Source organism: Ornithodoros turicata, chromosome 4, assembly GCF_037126465.1.
Source record: "Ornithodoros turicata isolate Travis chromosome 4, ASM3712646v1, whole genome shotgun sequence".
NCBI lineage: Eukaryota > Metazoa > Arthropoda > Arachnida > Ixodida > Argasidae > Ornithodoros > Ornithodoros turicata.
Genome location: NC_088204.1, coordinates 38,187,202 through 38,204,344, shown reverse-complemented (window position 1 = coordinate 38,204,344; position 17,143 = coordinate 38,187,202). Strand labels below are relative to the sequence as shown.

The 17,143-nt window shown below is 45.6% G+C and overlaps 1 protein-coding gene and 1 non-coding gene across 4 annotated transcripts in view; both read left to right on the top strand.

Moving 5' to 3' along the window:
* The window catches only part of LOC135393025 (uncharacterized), a 175,791-nt gene that overhangs the window by 146,853 nt on the left and 11,795 nt on the right, over positions 1-17,143 (top strand). The window lies entirely within an intron of this gene.
* On the top strand, positions 14,430-14,501 carry Trnap-ugg (transfer RNA proline (anticodon UGG)). Its single transcript has one exon. It is a non-coding gene; the product is annotated as a tRNA-Pro (tRNA).

The window sequence follows — 17,143 nt, the reverse complement described above, 5'->3', positions numbered from 1 at the left end:
AACCACTCCCAGGGGCGAGGGGCAATCGCTCATTCGCCCCCCGCCCCCTCAATTGGGTTCGTCACTGATTGGTCGCATAATTAAATGACGCCGTGCTCAGTTTCACCATACAAACAACTATCATGTGTGCGAACCGATTATTTTCTTTCTCTTTCGTGCCTACTAACAGATCGGTTTCATGCGACTCAAGCAAAAAAATAAAGAAATAAAAAAGGTTAATGATTACTTTCCCTTCTCCCCTTCCTATTTACAAAGGAACCTACCAAAGTAAGGGTCTCGATCCGTCCCTGCGTCCACTTTCAAGTATTAGCACCTCCGTCATTGCATTAGTGCTGTTGCAAGCGAGAAAGACCACTTCGTGACCTCGTGTGCATGCGTGATTTCTTGGTGCAAGCAGAGCAGTTTGTTGCTTTCATCTGATCTGGTTGATGAGACTGTGAAGATATCTGTGGCAGCCCATGGACGACGATGATGAATCGACCATGCTGCCACCAGACGTTGCCGCGCTGGATCATCAGTACTGCCGGCAGAGTCCTAGCGTGAGGCCACGATCATCTGCCCGCTGGGACATTTCATCATGACTGGTCAGGACTGTTGTGGAGGAAGACTATCTCCACTACACATCTCACATATGCTGACAGCACTGGTAACTCCAGATGGAAATCGACAATGGGAGCCGACAATGTCGTGTTACATGTGCACCACCTGAATATCTCTTGAGACCCCATGTCCACCTGGTGCTGAACGTGGCGGCGGTGTTCAATCCGTTCGTAATCGAATTGCATGAGAACCCCGATTTTTGCCATCTGCAAGGTTGGAGGGTATGATACACGACATCAAAAAGACGCCGGCGTCATTTCCTGCAAGTCATGGGGCAACGACTCAACCACATCCTTCTTTCCTTGACCTGTCCGAAGCAAACCACAACAAATACAGGATGTCCCAGCTAAATGTGAACATATTTTTTAAAAATATATATATACAGGGTGTGTGCAGAATTAACTTTCAATAATTAACTTTTTAGTTGTAAAATCTACGAAGTTGTTCTAATGAGAACGTCGGATCTCTTCGGTCACCTGATACCGCAGCCGTTTCCGAAACAAAAATCCGTTCGATAGATCGTCCGCAAAAAAATCGTGAAGGAACACCATTTTTTCTTTATTTTCTTCATTGCGCAGTTTAAGAGACGCGCCTTTCCTTCACCCCCACACTATCGCCTCTTGCGTCCTCGAAAATAATTAGAAGAAAACAGAAAATGCAATCGAAGATAAGGGCAGTTCCGATAGAGTCACAGTCAGATACATTTTGTTTTGTTTCCGCAAGTTAAAGCTCATCTTCGACGCATGACGCGGCACTGTGCTCCTTCACCCTCCCATATTGGGGATGAAGGATAGACGCGTCTCCGAAGGTGCGCAATGAACAAAATAAAGCAAAAAAGGTGTTCCTTCACGATTTTTTTGCGGACAAATTTTTTTCTGAAAAGAGCTCCGGTATCAGGTGACCGAATAGGTCAGATGTTCTCATTGGGACAACTTCGTAGCTTTTATAATTCAAGTTATTGAAAGTAAATTTTTGAAACTTAATTAAGACATTGCTTTAGGAGTTTGCTAATGCCCTCCTAAGGAGTGCAGCATATGCTCTATTGCGATTGATTTCATCTCGGAAAAAGTGATATATATATATTATTAAAAAAATATGTTCGCATTTAGATTGGGAACCGTGTATAAGGCATTATGAAGTTCAGAAGCAGTTGATTCCACGGCGCAATATCATATTGAACGGACTTGCTTCACAGGCGTCAGCTGGAGCACACATCTGTGGAAGACCTTATCACAGACCTGCACAGGCTCGCAGACGCGTGCTGCTTTGAAAACATAGGTGAAATGTATGCCGTGGGAGGGCTGTGATCTAAGTCCGTGACGGGTCAACCTGGACACATTGCACTATAGACATCTGCGAATGGATATAGAAACATCAAATCAGCCAAGCGCCAGCAAACGGTGGCCACTCCGAGATTGGTGGGGGTTCGGTACTCACAGCGGTCGACCAACTCCGAAAGCCAGGACGAATGTGGACATGTATAGGCAAGCAGGCGGAGTTCTCTTTGAATGAACAAAGGCCTAATCAAGGTATGCCGTAGAAATAGCGAGGGCAAACTGTGCAGCGCACTGGGCAGTGCGTCTTTCGTACGAAAACCAGTCCGTCAACTGAAGGAGATTGGGGAAAACGAACTCGAAAGCTATAAAACAGGGCTTATGAAAGGGATCGCCACGCTGTGGAAGAGCTATACTTTGACGAGGCCTCCTTCGGGAGATACCCTGATACTCCAACGTTGTATAAAAGCCCAACAGGAAGTTGTTGTGCTCCAAGGTAGACACAGGAGCTGACGTCACCCATGTCCCCAACTGCCTATGATAGAAAAACAATCGGTCCACGAAGAGAACGTCTAAGCACGTGTATGGGCTTGGATAGACGTCAGTCAAGACGCAAGGTGCATTGCAGGTATATAGGTAGGCAGACATTTCTCAGCTCGACGAACTACAAACCCACTATTGCTTAGAACTGCAAAGGGGCCTTTTGGGTACTTGCTTATCGTCTAGAAGTAGATGAGAGAAAACGCGAAACAAACCAAGCGCTGCAAAACATTCGTCAATTACTCGTCTTCGACAAGCCTAGGAGAAACTGTGGCGAGCTAGAGCATGGTGGTGAGCATTAGCTAACGATAGGAACTTCCACTCGAGAAAGTGGCTTATGGCGAACGGAACAGGCTCATCCTTTGGGAGAGCCTCACCGTGCCAGAAGTGGAATAGGATATAATAAAAGTTAGGGGAACAGCTCTACTGAGTTAAGTAGGCGTAGACCATGGGATCTGGCAAGTATTGCTTTCTCCAAAGTTTATCACCCATGTGGTAAGATTTATGGGTTTCACACTGGTGCGACACGACACAAGTTTTCGAAAGCTGTCGTGTCGTTGACTAAGGACGTGGCCGACTTACCGTGAAGCTGACATGACACCTCCACGACACGACAGCCAGACCAGTGTCGTAAAACACGTTTTGCAGTTCTACTGCGGGCTTGATTCGACAGATTCGACACATGTCGTACGACCGGTGTCTTACTATGTTTAATCTGCGATCATCGCTCGCTGAGAACAGCCATTGTATTGTATTCCGCAGGCGGAGAGTTTTCAATCCGCTGGAGGGGGCAGTCCCTGTCTGGTTCAAACGTTTGAGAGCGCCGTAAGTTGGGTGGGTGGGAAGGTATGAGGGGCAGCTTCATATCCATGAAGAAGACCGAGAGACACGGACACAGAAGACGATCTATACCAGCTAGCCTGCACCGTTTCCCTTCTTTAGAGCTTCATATCTGCAGCTTTTCTGGCGGTTTTGGCTTATCTGGCCGTTATTTTTGGAAGGGTGCAGCAATATTTTGGGGGGCATTTGGGGTGGGTGCATAGGGAGTGCTGGAAAAATCTCCGGCTTTAGGATAGGGGTACTTTACCCCACTTCATGCACAGAGGTCGAGCGGGGTGTCAGGAATGCCGTGCCGTGAGACAAATTTTTGCGAAAGATTTTCATGTTCATTCCCATGAAGCATGCGATTTTTCGGATATCCCTCGTAACGTTCATCTTGAGTCATCTGGGCAGACTTGGACACCCCCTGGGAAATTTTCGGGGGGGCTGAGGTCCTCAAGCCCCCACGCAGTCTCCGGATATTCTACATTCTGCTAGGCAAGCACTCTTTACCACTGTACCATAACATTGTCCTTGGGCACTGTCCTGATGTAACACAGAAAACATTGTCATTGTCGTCCTTCCACTTTTGGCCATCATTGCAAGTTCTGACCAGCTTGTGCTGGGGCCTCATTTGAGATTTGAAACCGCAGAGAGCACACACGCAAATGACTGCTGAACAAGATATGACCCTTGACGCGCCATGGGATTTATGGCAGGCAGTTTTTTTATTTGGAATCCGAAGAATGCTATACACCTCCAGTGAGATTGCAAAAACCTCGTGAGGGAACTCCCGAGGTCCTGGTGATGGAGGGAATTGCTTTCCCGAATTTTGTATCGTTCTTTGTGATTACAGGACTCACACGACAGAGAACTTCTTCGTACGACGCAGTGTCCATTCGTATTCACTGCCGGTTCCCATTTCGATCATCGAGTGCGGGTTCGTGCGAGAGGTCCCTGTAGCAACCGAGATGTTCGCAGCGCAGCAGCCAATAACCGCGACAAAGTCTCCTCCACTCAACCTCGCCGTCACTGCTGTCCACAGCAACATAAATCGGCTAAAGCAGCGTATGCGTCCGCCATTTGCATACACGTGTTCACGACATCCAACAGTTGCCTACTCCAGTTTGACGCGCGAGCGACACGACACGACACGGCACCTGCCGAGAGCAGTTCTCAACAGCATGGCACTCCACTTGTCGCAGGATGACATCGTGTCCAGAGTTGGGGTGTCTCGTCGGTGTGACTTGATATTCGACACGACAGGACACGATTGTTCCTGAGAAGAAAATCTTGTCGCGTCGGACCATGCCGTGTGACATGCCCAGCGTCGTTCAAAGTAGACCGAGATCTTTGAAAAGTCAGTGAGTAAATGTAACTGAATACAACTTTTGGAGGACGAAGTGAAGTCATTCCCGGGTCAGCGGTACATGCAATACGTGAACAAGGGGCCGCTACATGGCTGCGATCAGTGTGTCTGTGGACTAGCAATGCATAATCAAGTTCCTTGTGAAGCAGAGCGTCAAACCAGCAAAGATTACAGATACAGTATCGGACACAAAGGATGTCAAGGGGAATAGTGTACGCATCGTGCAGACAGTTTTGCGACTAACGAGATGCGGTAACGAATGAACCACGTGGACACGTTCCTCCGACAGCAGTCACGGCAGCGAACATCGCAGGCGTTGAGCAAGCCATACTCGAGGACCGGTGAGTCCGTGATATTGATAGTGTCGTCAGTGTGCAGACCGTCATTCAAGAGCAGTTACTGTTTCGCCAAGTTTGTACAAGATGGGTTCGTCGACATCTCACTTGTGACTGGAAGCTGCTGAACCGGTTTGAATCCGAGGTGGACGGATTTTTGCAATCAATCATCACGAGTGATGAAAAATGGATGCATCATTTCATCCCACACTCTCAGAAAGAAATTGGATAGTAAGCGTCAAAAATTTGACCCGACTATTCTCAAGAGAGCTGGCCTCAGATTTTCCCTCTCCCTCGCGCGCCCCGCCCACCCGGATCGCGCCAATGGGAGGACGGGTGGGCGGTGTCGACTGAGTGCCATCTGCGGGCAGAGGTTCGAACATAGATGGGGACGTGCTTTTGGCGATGCTACATCCACTGGGTCGTTCCATCCATCACGGCCCTGAGTTGGCCCGTGAGATGGCGCTGCTCGATCTGTGAACCCAGAGCCGTATATTCAAAGGGAGTCTGGCCATTAATGGGTCATGCCTATACCTGAAGCTCTACCCACTTTTTCAGCTTTACGACCAATAGAGTTCTGAAATATGGGGCGCTATCAATCAACCTATCCTCACTATTAGTCCCCGTATCCAACATGGGAAGCGCCATTTTGGGTGGCAAGTGGATTGGATGGGATTGAAATGGATACCTCACGCAATCTGCAAAACTTGTGGATTTTTGGTGCAAATTTGATGTGCGTCATCTAGGGAGCGTAAGGCACATCGGGAACTGTCGTCTACATCCGTCGTTGTACCACTGCCGGCAGAACCACCTGCTGGGACAGATTCTGTCGTCTGTATGTTTTTTAAACAAATCTACATGAATAGTTTGAATATAATAGGCAAGAGTGTTTATATCCATGAAATCCAGCAATTAAATATAAGATTGTACAGCACAGCGCCGTTCTTGTTATGGTTTCGTTGTGATCGCCGTGTTCACTAGGCCTAACACGTCAACAAAACGTATTATTTTCAGTTAGATATCAGTGGATGAGCACAAGATGAAACTGATTTCCGAGAAACTTATATTAGGATGTACATTTGCAGCGTAAAATCAGGTTATTCTGTGAAATTTTTTTGTCACGAAATCCCCGCTTCACTGTGTTTTCGCCGCCATTTTGGGTGGCAGTATGGTGTCATGGCGACCGCCTTGATAAAAAGCAAACCAATCAGAGGAGCGAAACTGTGATTGACAGGTCGAGCCTCTTTTTGTGACTCCTCCCAATGGCCAGACTCCCTTTTAATATACGGCTCTGTGTGAACCCAAAGCACCTAGGCACGCGCGTTCCTTGGGACCGCGAAAATGGTCGGCGATAAGTACTGAGTCATGATCCCATTTTTGTCTCTCTCTCTCTCTCTTTTTCTTCTTCTTCTTTTTCTGTTTTCGTTAAATGAATTGACGGATTTTGACGGCTCCTGTGTTCGCTTGTTTTTGCTTTTAATAAACGTTTCATGATCAGCGTCCTTGAGCGATGCCCGCGTTTGTTTGCTTGTTTGTTTTTGCTTTCAATGAACGTTTTATGATGGCTTGATTCATTGCCTGTTGTTAGGTGCGGGCTTTGAATGTCGCGTTTTCGGCGTCCTTGAGCGATGACCGCGTTTGTTTGTTTGTTCGTTTGTTTTCGCTTTTAATGAACGTTTTATGATGGCTTGATTCATTGCCTGTTATGCGCGGACTTCGCGTCCTTGGGCGATGCCCGCGTTTAATTGTATTATAAAACATATGAAACACGCGTTGTTAGAGTGATCTTGATAAGACGTCCGCGGAATCGTTGCGCCCGTGTTTGGGTGATATTAGGGCGTTCTTTGGCCTGTTGTTTGTTCGTTTGTTTTCGCATTTAATGAACGTTTTGTGATGGCTTGATTCATTGCCTGTTAGGCGCGGACTTCGAATGGCGCGTTTGCGGCGTCCTTGTGCGATGCCCGCGTTTGTTCGTTTTATTAAACATATGTAACACGCGTTGTTAGAGTGATATTGATAAGACGTCCGCGGAATCGTTGCGCCCATGTTTGGGTGATAGTAGGCCGTTCTTTGACGTGTGTGTGTGTGCCTTCCCTTTTATTGAGCATGTCATGCGATTCGTGTGCGATGCGCTGTGGACCTGGACACGGACGGTGAGAGGTATACCCCCTTTTTCTTTCTTTGTCGTTTCGCGGGACAATGCGTCATTGTGGACTGTTTCCCTCTGCGTTTTTTTTTCTCTCTGTTTCATACCCCCTTTTTCTCTTCACTGCGTCATGCGACACGTGTTGTTACGAAAGAAATTTGATGAGATGCCATGCCCGTGCCGTTTTTGTGCGTATGTTTAGATAATGCTGACAGAAGACTCTGGTTCTTTTCCCCCTTTTACTGAACATGATGCCACACATGTTATTACAGAAGGACTTTGACGAGACGCTCAGGCCGTTTTTGTGCGTATGTTTGGTAATGCTGGCTAATGACGTCTTAGAAGACTACTTTTTTGGTGGTTTCTTTCATTAAACTTTTGGTGGCACCGTACCGCTGTCAATCGACTGGGCACTCAAATCGGACAACAACGATACTCTTTGCTGAACGAGAACTCTTCCAAGAGTGCTGCGTACAAGTTCAGCAGCGCTTTTTATGACAGTCTAACCCAAGAGTCGTCGACCCCGCGAAACGAGTCCACTTGTTTTAGGTACAGGCACCCATTTTAAGACTTCCCATTGCAGGGCAAGTGCAGTGGCCTGACATTCCTTTCTTTCGACTGTGTGGGACGGAATGTTCAAGAACATTGCGGGCATATACGCCAGTGCAAATCACCAGTTCAGGCCGAAAACGATGGACTACAATTCGCTACGCTGCCAAGGTCTAGAAGCTGGAGAGATACTGAAACAAAGAAAGCGCCGGTTCCGCGTAAACCACCCACCATTTTCGGCGTTTTGACCCCTCTTTTCTCCTTGTAGGAGAATAATCCGCATTCACTGAGCGACCCAAAGACGGACTTCACAACACAAAGTTCAGTGACAAAAAGTTAGTTGTGCAAAGAGGTCAGAACGGCTTAAGAGTAAAGAGGAGACCGAATTATTGGTTCCATTGTATGCTCAAGAATAGCACGTGCCTAGTTGTGTTCTTTCTGAGCTCGTCCTATCTCACACTTTATAACTCCCTCCGATGTTTTCTAAAATCGAAGTTATAAGGTATAAGTGTTTGTTTTTATATCTGTAGCCGTGAGTTCCTGTAGTACACTTGATGCACGTGCTGGACCGTAAGGACGCTGGACTGGTGTCTGTTATGATTTCGTTAGTTTGGGATGCGCCTATTTGCCTAAGGACTCTTGCGTACCACGGCGCACTGAGAAAGCAATGCAAGCATGTCGGGTGTCCGCCCGTTTCATCGACGCCATTTTATCGAATGCCGTTTCATGGAACGCCACCGAACAGTTGCTCACCAGACAATTGCCCGTCGGACAACTGCTCACCGTTAGAATCAATTTGCCACCATTTTAGATGTTAGGTCAGATTAGAATTAGTCTGCTGGCATTTTAGACGTTAGGTCATGTTGGAATTATAGTGTGGGTATCATAGACGTTAGAATTGGCGTATTAGCATTTTTGACGTTATTGTTGTTGTTGTTATGTTGGAATCAGTTTATCGACACTTTAGGTTCTTGGCGAAGGCGTGTTTTGCAGTTCTTCGCAATCGCAACAATGCAAATATTCGCAACAATCGCGCAGTCATATCCTGAATGTAGAAAAGCACATGCGTTAGCAGTGTGCCAACCAGGGGTGGACAGTAATACTATTTTTTCGTATTATAATACTAATACATAATACTCCACAAAAACACGTATTATAATGCTAATACAAATACTTTTCGAAAATGTGTATTATAATACATAATACTAATACTGTATTATTAATAATAATACAGTAAAGTTACGTATTCCTGTATTACCGTAATGTATAATAATTTATTATACATTATGGTAATAAAGGAACACGTAACTTTTTGAAAAGCCCAGGGCGTACACAACATTTATTTCACGATTTACAGTGCTGTTGTATGAAACAATAGATTTAGATGCATTACTGATTATTTGGCTTTAATAGAGAGTTTTAGCAGACCGTTGACAGCGTGACTTGCGTCGAACCGTATCAACCGGAACCGATCAGTGGATAAGATTCTGAGTCACGCACAACTGCGATTGGTTCCGATAGGCACGATAACGTTATCAACGGTATACTAAAACTCGCTAATAACATTTTCTAAAAAATTCAATCTTTGAGTCAGTGGTGGATCCTGGGGGGGGCAGTCAGTTTATACATTGGATTTTCCTCTCTCCCCTCCCCTACTACGCGCCCCGACAAAGAACCTCCTCAAACCGAGGGTCTGGATCCGCCCCTGCTTGGAGTGCTTTCCTGTATGGTCGAAGCAAAGAAAGTCTTGTGGCATATTGAATATGCCACAAGACGTTCCTGTCCTGTCCTTCCCCCTTCCAGTGTGGGAGGGGAGCGAAGATTTCCCGTGTACCAGAAGTAGAAGCCTGCCCTGGTGTGTACATTAACCTTGGACACGGAGCTCGAAACACTTCCGGTTGTTCCTTTCTTCCTGGGGAATTTTATGACTAGAGACTGTACACTGACTAATCCCCGAAAGAACGGGTGTTCAAAGAGCTGACGACCAAAAACGTGTGGTGTGCTGACCCACCTGACCGGATTATCATGATGCTGATAGCGCATTCGGGGTGAACGAACACATCAAAATCCGAGAAGTATTACTGGGGTATTATAATACTTGTAATACGCTTTTCTGCGTATTATAATACTAATACAAATACATTTTTAAAATCTGTGTTATAATACGTAATACGAATACAAAAATGTGTTACAGTAATACTATTATAATACAAAGTATCATAATAGTGCCCAGCCCTGGTGCCAACCTATATATATCTGTGGCTCACGCTGATACATGATCCCAAAGTTGTTTGCGCGCGGGGAAGTTAACTGAATTAAATTTCACGTTTTATCTCTGATGCTTCGCCCTTTGTCACTCACTTATCCGACGACAAAGCACTAATTTCCAACATCGTGATATCGGCGCTAAGCCGGTGGTTATAAAACGGTTGGGGGGTTCGCCTTACGGGATATCGGCATGCGCGACGCGTGATCCATATCGGGCCATTCCGTATATCCACTCATGTTCTTGCATATAGGATTGCGTTTGTTATTTCTGCCTTGTTAGTCGTCTAACATTGATCAGTTTCATTAATCCTATAAAATGACAGTCGGATGTCATTTTGCATGAGCACGCATCATGATATGCTACAGCATATAAAAACAACAGTGTACTCCACTACCGAGGCATTACGGCACGGGTTTCAGAGGACCACCCTCGACCACATGTACTGTTGTCATCGCCAACAAAAGCCTGTCCATGCAGTTCCTTGCAATAAATGTCATGTGCATTAATTTCGCAGCCTGCTGTAGTCAGTTGCGTGCGTCTCCTGGTTTCACATAGAAAGATGATGCGCGCCCAGTCGAATGACAGCGGTACGGTGCCACCAAAAGTTTAATGAAAGAAACCACCAAAAAAGTAGTCTTCTAAGACGTCATTAGCCAGCATTACCAAACATACGCACAAAAACGGCCTTGGAGTCTCGTCAAAGTCCTTCTGTAACAACATGTGTGGCGTCATGTTCAGTAAAAGGGGGAAAAGAACCAGAGTCTTCTGTCAGCATTATCTAAACATACGCACAAAAACGGCACGGGCATGGCATCTCATCAAATTCCTTTCGTGAAAACACGTGTCGCATGACGCAATGAAGAGAAAAAGGGGGTATGAAACAGAAAAAAAAAAACGCAGAGGGGAACACTATATAATGACACATTGTCCCGCGAAACGACAAAGAAAAAGAACGGGGTATACCTCTCACCGCCCGTGTCCCGGTCCACAGCGCATCGCACACGAATCGCATGACATGCTCAATAAAAGGTAAGGCACACACACACGCCAAAGAACGCCCTTCTATCACCCAAACACGGGGCAACGATTCCGCGGACGTCTTATCTAGATAACCCTAAAAAAAAACAAAAAAACGCGGGCATCGCCCAAGGACGCCGCAAACGCGCCCCAAGCAGCACAATGTACTGAAAGTCGAGTGCAATAGGGGTGGACGGTATGTCTTATCGGTGTTCTGTAGTTTCACGAATCTGTTCAAGGCCTTTCACCTACCCGTCCACCCCTATTGCACTCGACTTTCAGTGCATTTTGCTGCTTGGGGCCATTCGAAGTCCGCGCCTAACAGGCAATGAATCAAGCCATCATAACACGTTCATTAACAGCGAAAACAAACGAACAAACAACACGCCAAAGAACGCCCTACTATCACCCAAACACGGGCGCAACGATTCCGCAGACGTCTTATCAAGATCACTCTAACAAAGCGTGTTCCATATGTTTAATAAAGCAAACAAACGCGGGCATCGCTCAAGGACGCCGATCATATAACGTTTATTAAAAGCAAAAACAAACAAACGCGGGCATCGCTCAAGGACGCCGATCATGAAATGTTTATTAAAAGCAAAAACAAGCGAACAGAGGAGCCGTCAAAATCTGCCAATTCATTCCACGAAAACAGAAAAAGAAGAAGAATAAGAAGAAAAGAGAGACAGTAATGGGATCATGACTCAGAACTTATCGCCGATGATTTTCGCGGTCCCAAGGAACACGCGTCCCTAGGTTCACAGATCGAGCAGCGCCATGTCACGGGCCAACTCAGGCCGTGGTGGATGGAACGACCCAGTGGATGTAACATCGCCCAAAGAACGGCCCGTCTACGTTCGAACCTATGCCCGCAGATGGCACTCACCCGACCCCCACCCCCCGTCCTCCCATTGGCGCGCTCCGGGTGGGCGGGGCGCGCTTCCGGTCATAATCACAAGTGAGATGTCGACGAACCCATCTTGTACAAACTTGGCGAAACAGTAACTGCTCTTGAATGACGGTCTGCACACTGGAGACACTATCAATATCACGGACTCACCGGTCCTCGAGTATGGCTTGCTCAACGCCTGCGATGTTCGCTGCCGTGACTGCTGCTGGAGGAACGTGTCCACGTGGTTCATTCGTTACCGCATCTCGTTAGTCGCAAAACTGTCTGCACGATGCGTACACTATTCCCCTTGACATCCTTTGTGTCCGAGACTGTGTCTGTAATCTTTGCTGGTTTGACGCTCTGCTTCACAAGGAACTTGATTATGCATTGCTAGTCCACAGACACACTGATCGCAGCCATGTAGCGGCCCCTTGTTCACGTATTGCATGTACCGCTGACCCGGGAATGACTTCACTTCGTCCTCCAAAAGTTGTATTCAGTTACATTTACTTGCTGACTTTTCAAAGATCTCTTCTACCTTGAACGACGCTGGGCATGTCACACGGCACGGTCCGACGCGACAAGATTTTCTTCTCAGGAACAATCGTGTCCTGTCGTGTCGAATATCAAGTCACACCGACGAGACGCCCCAACTCTGGACACGATGTCATCCTGCGACAAGTGGAGTGCCACGCTGTTGAGAACTACTCTCCGCAGGTGCCGTGTCGTGTCGCTCGCGCGTCAAACTGGAGTAAGCAACTGTTGGATGTCGTGAACACGTGTATGCAAATGGCGGACGCATACGCTGCTTTAGCCGATTTATGTTGCTGTGGACAGCAGTGACGACGAGGTTGAGTGGAGGAAACTTTGTCGCGGTTATTGGCTGCTGCGCTGCGAACATCCCCGTCTACGTTCGAACCTCTGCCCGCAGATGGCACTCAGCCGACACCGCCCACCCGTCCTCCCATTGGCGCGCTCTGGGTGGGCGGGGCGCGCGAGGGAAAATCTGAGGCCAGCTGTCTAGAGAATAGTCATGATGCGTACTGTGCGGCACTATGGGGGTGCAATTCTCTGTGCAAAGACGGCATACGATGCGAAATCGTTCCATAAGAAAAAAAGAACAGCTGCAACAGCAGGATCTCTATTATACGAATCTCGCAGCGCATGACAAACGAATTTGAATCATCCAAGATTCGTCAGCAGTGCCACATAGGTGCACAAAGTATAGGCATGCTATCGCTTAAAAGATATCCGTGGTATAGGCATAGCTTGTTGCTCAACCAAAAGACTTGGCAGTTGACAGTCACGTACGCCACAATAGCTAGGCGTACTGCATTGTAAAACCGTATGACACAGACGTACGCATCCATCACGCGAATAACAGATATAAAAGGCACGTTCTTGCGCAAAGCAAGCAAGATACAAGAGTTCTTGTGATGATCGAAAGAAAAATAAGAAGGACGGGTGCATCACTTGAACCAGGTTCATCTTCTCACCATAGCCCTCCTACGCCGCTATCTCATTTAAAACAGAACATCTGAATACATGTAAGTATTTCCCACAGCGTTAGTAGCACGCATCTAAACCGTAATACAACAAAAATTCACCAAATAATTCCACTTTATTGGAGGAAAGAGCCCAGAATAATAGATAGATGTGTTTATAGAATACTACACCTATGGCCGGAAAATGATGAGGCATAAGGCGCACGTGACCGAACACACACACACACACATAAGACAAAGAAGAGAGAACAGCATATACTAGCCATAAACGAACAGTAGAGAATTATGAAATGACATTTGTGCATCTTCACAACACTTCAACACAACAAAATATAAATTGTAGATTTGCTATATGAGTTAGTAATTGGATTAAATTATGTTTATAATGGAAAAACGTTTAATGAGCGTTATATAACAGGATGAGGCATCGAGGTACACAGAGTATGAGTCATATACAAAAAGAAATCCATAGCAGACAGGTCTATAGGGTGATTTCACGCCGGATAAGACAGGGTGGTCCGGCCGACCTCCTCAATTTTTTTCTTTCAAACATATATTAAAGCCTTGTCCCTAGAAGGCATGTTGGCGCTGAAAGTAGTTGAAAATAATTGGTGGTTATTTTTTAATGAATTATCATCCATTATCATCATTTCGACCATTGCGCTTCCTACGCAGTTTGACGCCAGGTATCCCCATAACTATTTGACATATTCAGCTGAGTTCTTTTTTTTTTTTTTTTCACGGATTTTCTGGGATGGGTAGCATTGCATCCTAAGTTCTGAAGATCCTAAGGTTTGCCTTTGAGGATATAAAAAATCGCAAATTTGCCTCATTTGTAATATATGGTACGTTTTGGGAACCTCACAACTCGTCTCCCAGTTGTGATACCCGAAAGTAATGTACACCATTGTGTTCATCTCGAAATGCCCTTTCTTCGCATAGTGAGTACATCGTAAACAACGAGATTTGGCCGAGGCAGACCACAATTAGGGACGACACAAACATGTAAGCCTCAAACGCCCAGAAATCAACGAATGCAACAACTCAGGGAAAAGAGGCCCTGACGCCAGGAATCGAACCTGAGTCTTCTGATTTCAGGTCAGATATGCGTGCTAGTGTGGTGTAGTGGTTAGCATATCTGACCTGGAATGAGAAAACCCAGGTTCGATTCCTGGCTTCAGCACCTCTTTTCCCTGAGTGGTATCGTCGTATTGTGCATCGTATTGTGCATTAGGGCAACGCCCACAACAGTCTTTTTGTGAGGGGTGTCTACGGCAAATGCGTAAATTCGACAGCGCGCATCCCATATATTCCCACTCATGACATCGTTCATTTTAGTCACAAATGTTCATCATGACGACTCAAAACAGCACATAAAAAAAAAAATGCTTCAGAGATGGTCGAAGTTACGTTCGTAAGTCAACGTCGTTCGCAACGTAACTTCGACCACCTCTGAAGCATTTTTTTATGTGTTGTTTTGAGTCGTCATGAAGAACGTTTGTCCGTAAAATGAACGATGTCACGAGTGGGAATATATGGGATGCGGGCTGTCGAATTTACGCATTTTCTGGAGACACCCTTCACAAAAAGACTGTTATGGGCGTTGCCCTGATTCGCAATACGATGTACTCGCTACGCGCAGAAAGGGCATTTCGAGACGAACACAATGATTCAATTCAATTCAATTCAATTGTATTTCATCCTTAGGTTGTGGAGATGGGGTAAAAAAGCTGTAGGATAGCTTGACAGGTTCCCATCCCCAAAGTTTCCACTTTGAACTAGCACAATAAAAGACAATGCCAAAGTTTAGGCTTCCAGCTAGCACAATAACAAGAAAACAATGTCCAGTAATCATACACACTACACATATAAAACACACTATCACAGTTCCAGAGGAGACTGCAACCCGAGAAAATGAGATGTCTCAACTTCAATGCAGCGCTCAAAGAATCTATTTAAGATGAAAGCTAGACTGTATGAGAGTGATTGCTTCCATTTTTGTTTTTGCCGAACAGTACAAGGGAAATCATTTGCCTGAAATGAAAATAGATAAGAAAGTTTAGGCGTTTTTTGTACATACATATTAAGCGATAGTAGTAACACACTTACAAAATTAAACTTTTTAAAATATGCTTTCACAGAGTCACAATAACCAACATTGGCCACGGTACGAATTATCTTATTTTTAGGATTCCGTGTTTTCGATGTTTATTTTCGGGCGGATTCGGAGTATGTTTTTCGATGTTTATTGATTTTCGCGAAATCTGAGTTTCGAGGTTTTTCCTTGCGTGTACATGGTTTACCCGACAGTTATCGGCGAATAGTAATTACAATGTAATTTCAGTGCTGTGCGCGTCTAACGCAGCCTTTACAACAACAACCAATGCGAATTACCAGTTTTACCAGTACCAGTTTATGAAGTACCAGATCGATTTCTATAAGTGCTGCATGACCGGAAGGCGTTTGCTCACCTTGTTCGTTACGAGGATTATTCAGATTCACGTGGCGCCGCGATTGCACGTGCTCCGATATGCGCGCCGCACCTCTTCCACAGCGCACATTAACTGTCACGCGACAATACTCGCGTACGACAACATGTTCCTTGCCTGAGAGTTCAAAATTTTGATTTTCGCAAACGTAGTCCGATGCCTTCTTCCTGTTTCTTCCCTTTTCGGGTGCCGCGGAAAGACAGGACCGCCGTATGTGGAAAGTGGACGTGTATGTACTGTCATAACATCTCTACTAAACAACTAAAGGCCGGTGACCGAGATTTCACTTGACGTCACGTCCCTAAAAGGTTCACAATCGCGGTGGGGCACCTACAATGGCAGAAGAATGAGATTCCGACTAGCTTACCAAATCCGGGACAAAGGGATTCACCCTGGAACACTCAACGTGGTCGCAGGTCATACAACCATAGCAAATAGAAAGAAAAGAAGAGTAATAAAGGAAAGCCTGCTGGAATCTTAAGCTGGGCATGTGCAGCAATTTATCTGTCATGGTCCCTGGAATGTTCCTCTGTATTCGATGTTTTTCGATTACAACCGAAACCGCGGAAGCCTACAAGTTATTTTGCATTGGTAAAAGCCTATTTAGATTACTTTTGTTGTCCACGTCGTTGTCCCAGACTTAGCCCAGGCAATAGCTTAGGTGAGACATAAACAGTGAACGGTATAGTAGTAGCTTAATTCGAAAAGGGAACACGTGTCTATGCCTAGCGGTCATACCTAATATTTTGCACAGTTTATTCTGAACGTATTCAATGTGTTTTGTGGTCATCCCATAGCAACTGTTCGTTAAAGATGACACCCAGACATTTGATGGATTTTGCAATATCAAGAGGACTATTAAGATATGCTATCTCTGTATTTAGACTAACACTCTTGTTTTTGGTCGAAATATGATTGCTTTACTTTTACTACTATTAGTGCGTAAAGAGTTTAAATTAACCCATCTTTCGAAGTTGCAAAGCATCTCATTAGCAGTATTGGCTATTACATCAATATCAGAGCCACTGAAAAACACACTTGTATCGTCCACATACGAAATAAATTCACAATTGACATTAATGTTAATTACGTTATTCAGATATCGGGTATCAGATTCGGGTATCACAACTGGGGGCCGAGTTCCATATTTTACAAATGAGGCAAATTTGCGATTTTTTGTCTCCTCAAAAGCAAACCTTAGGATCTTCAGAACTTAGGATGCAATGCTATCCACCCCAGACATTATGTGGCAAAAAAATATCAGCTGAATATGGCAAATAGTTATGAAGATGCGTGGCGTCAAACTGCGTAGGAAGCGCAATGGTCGAAATGCCCA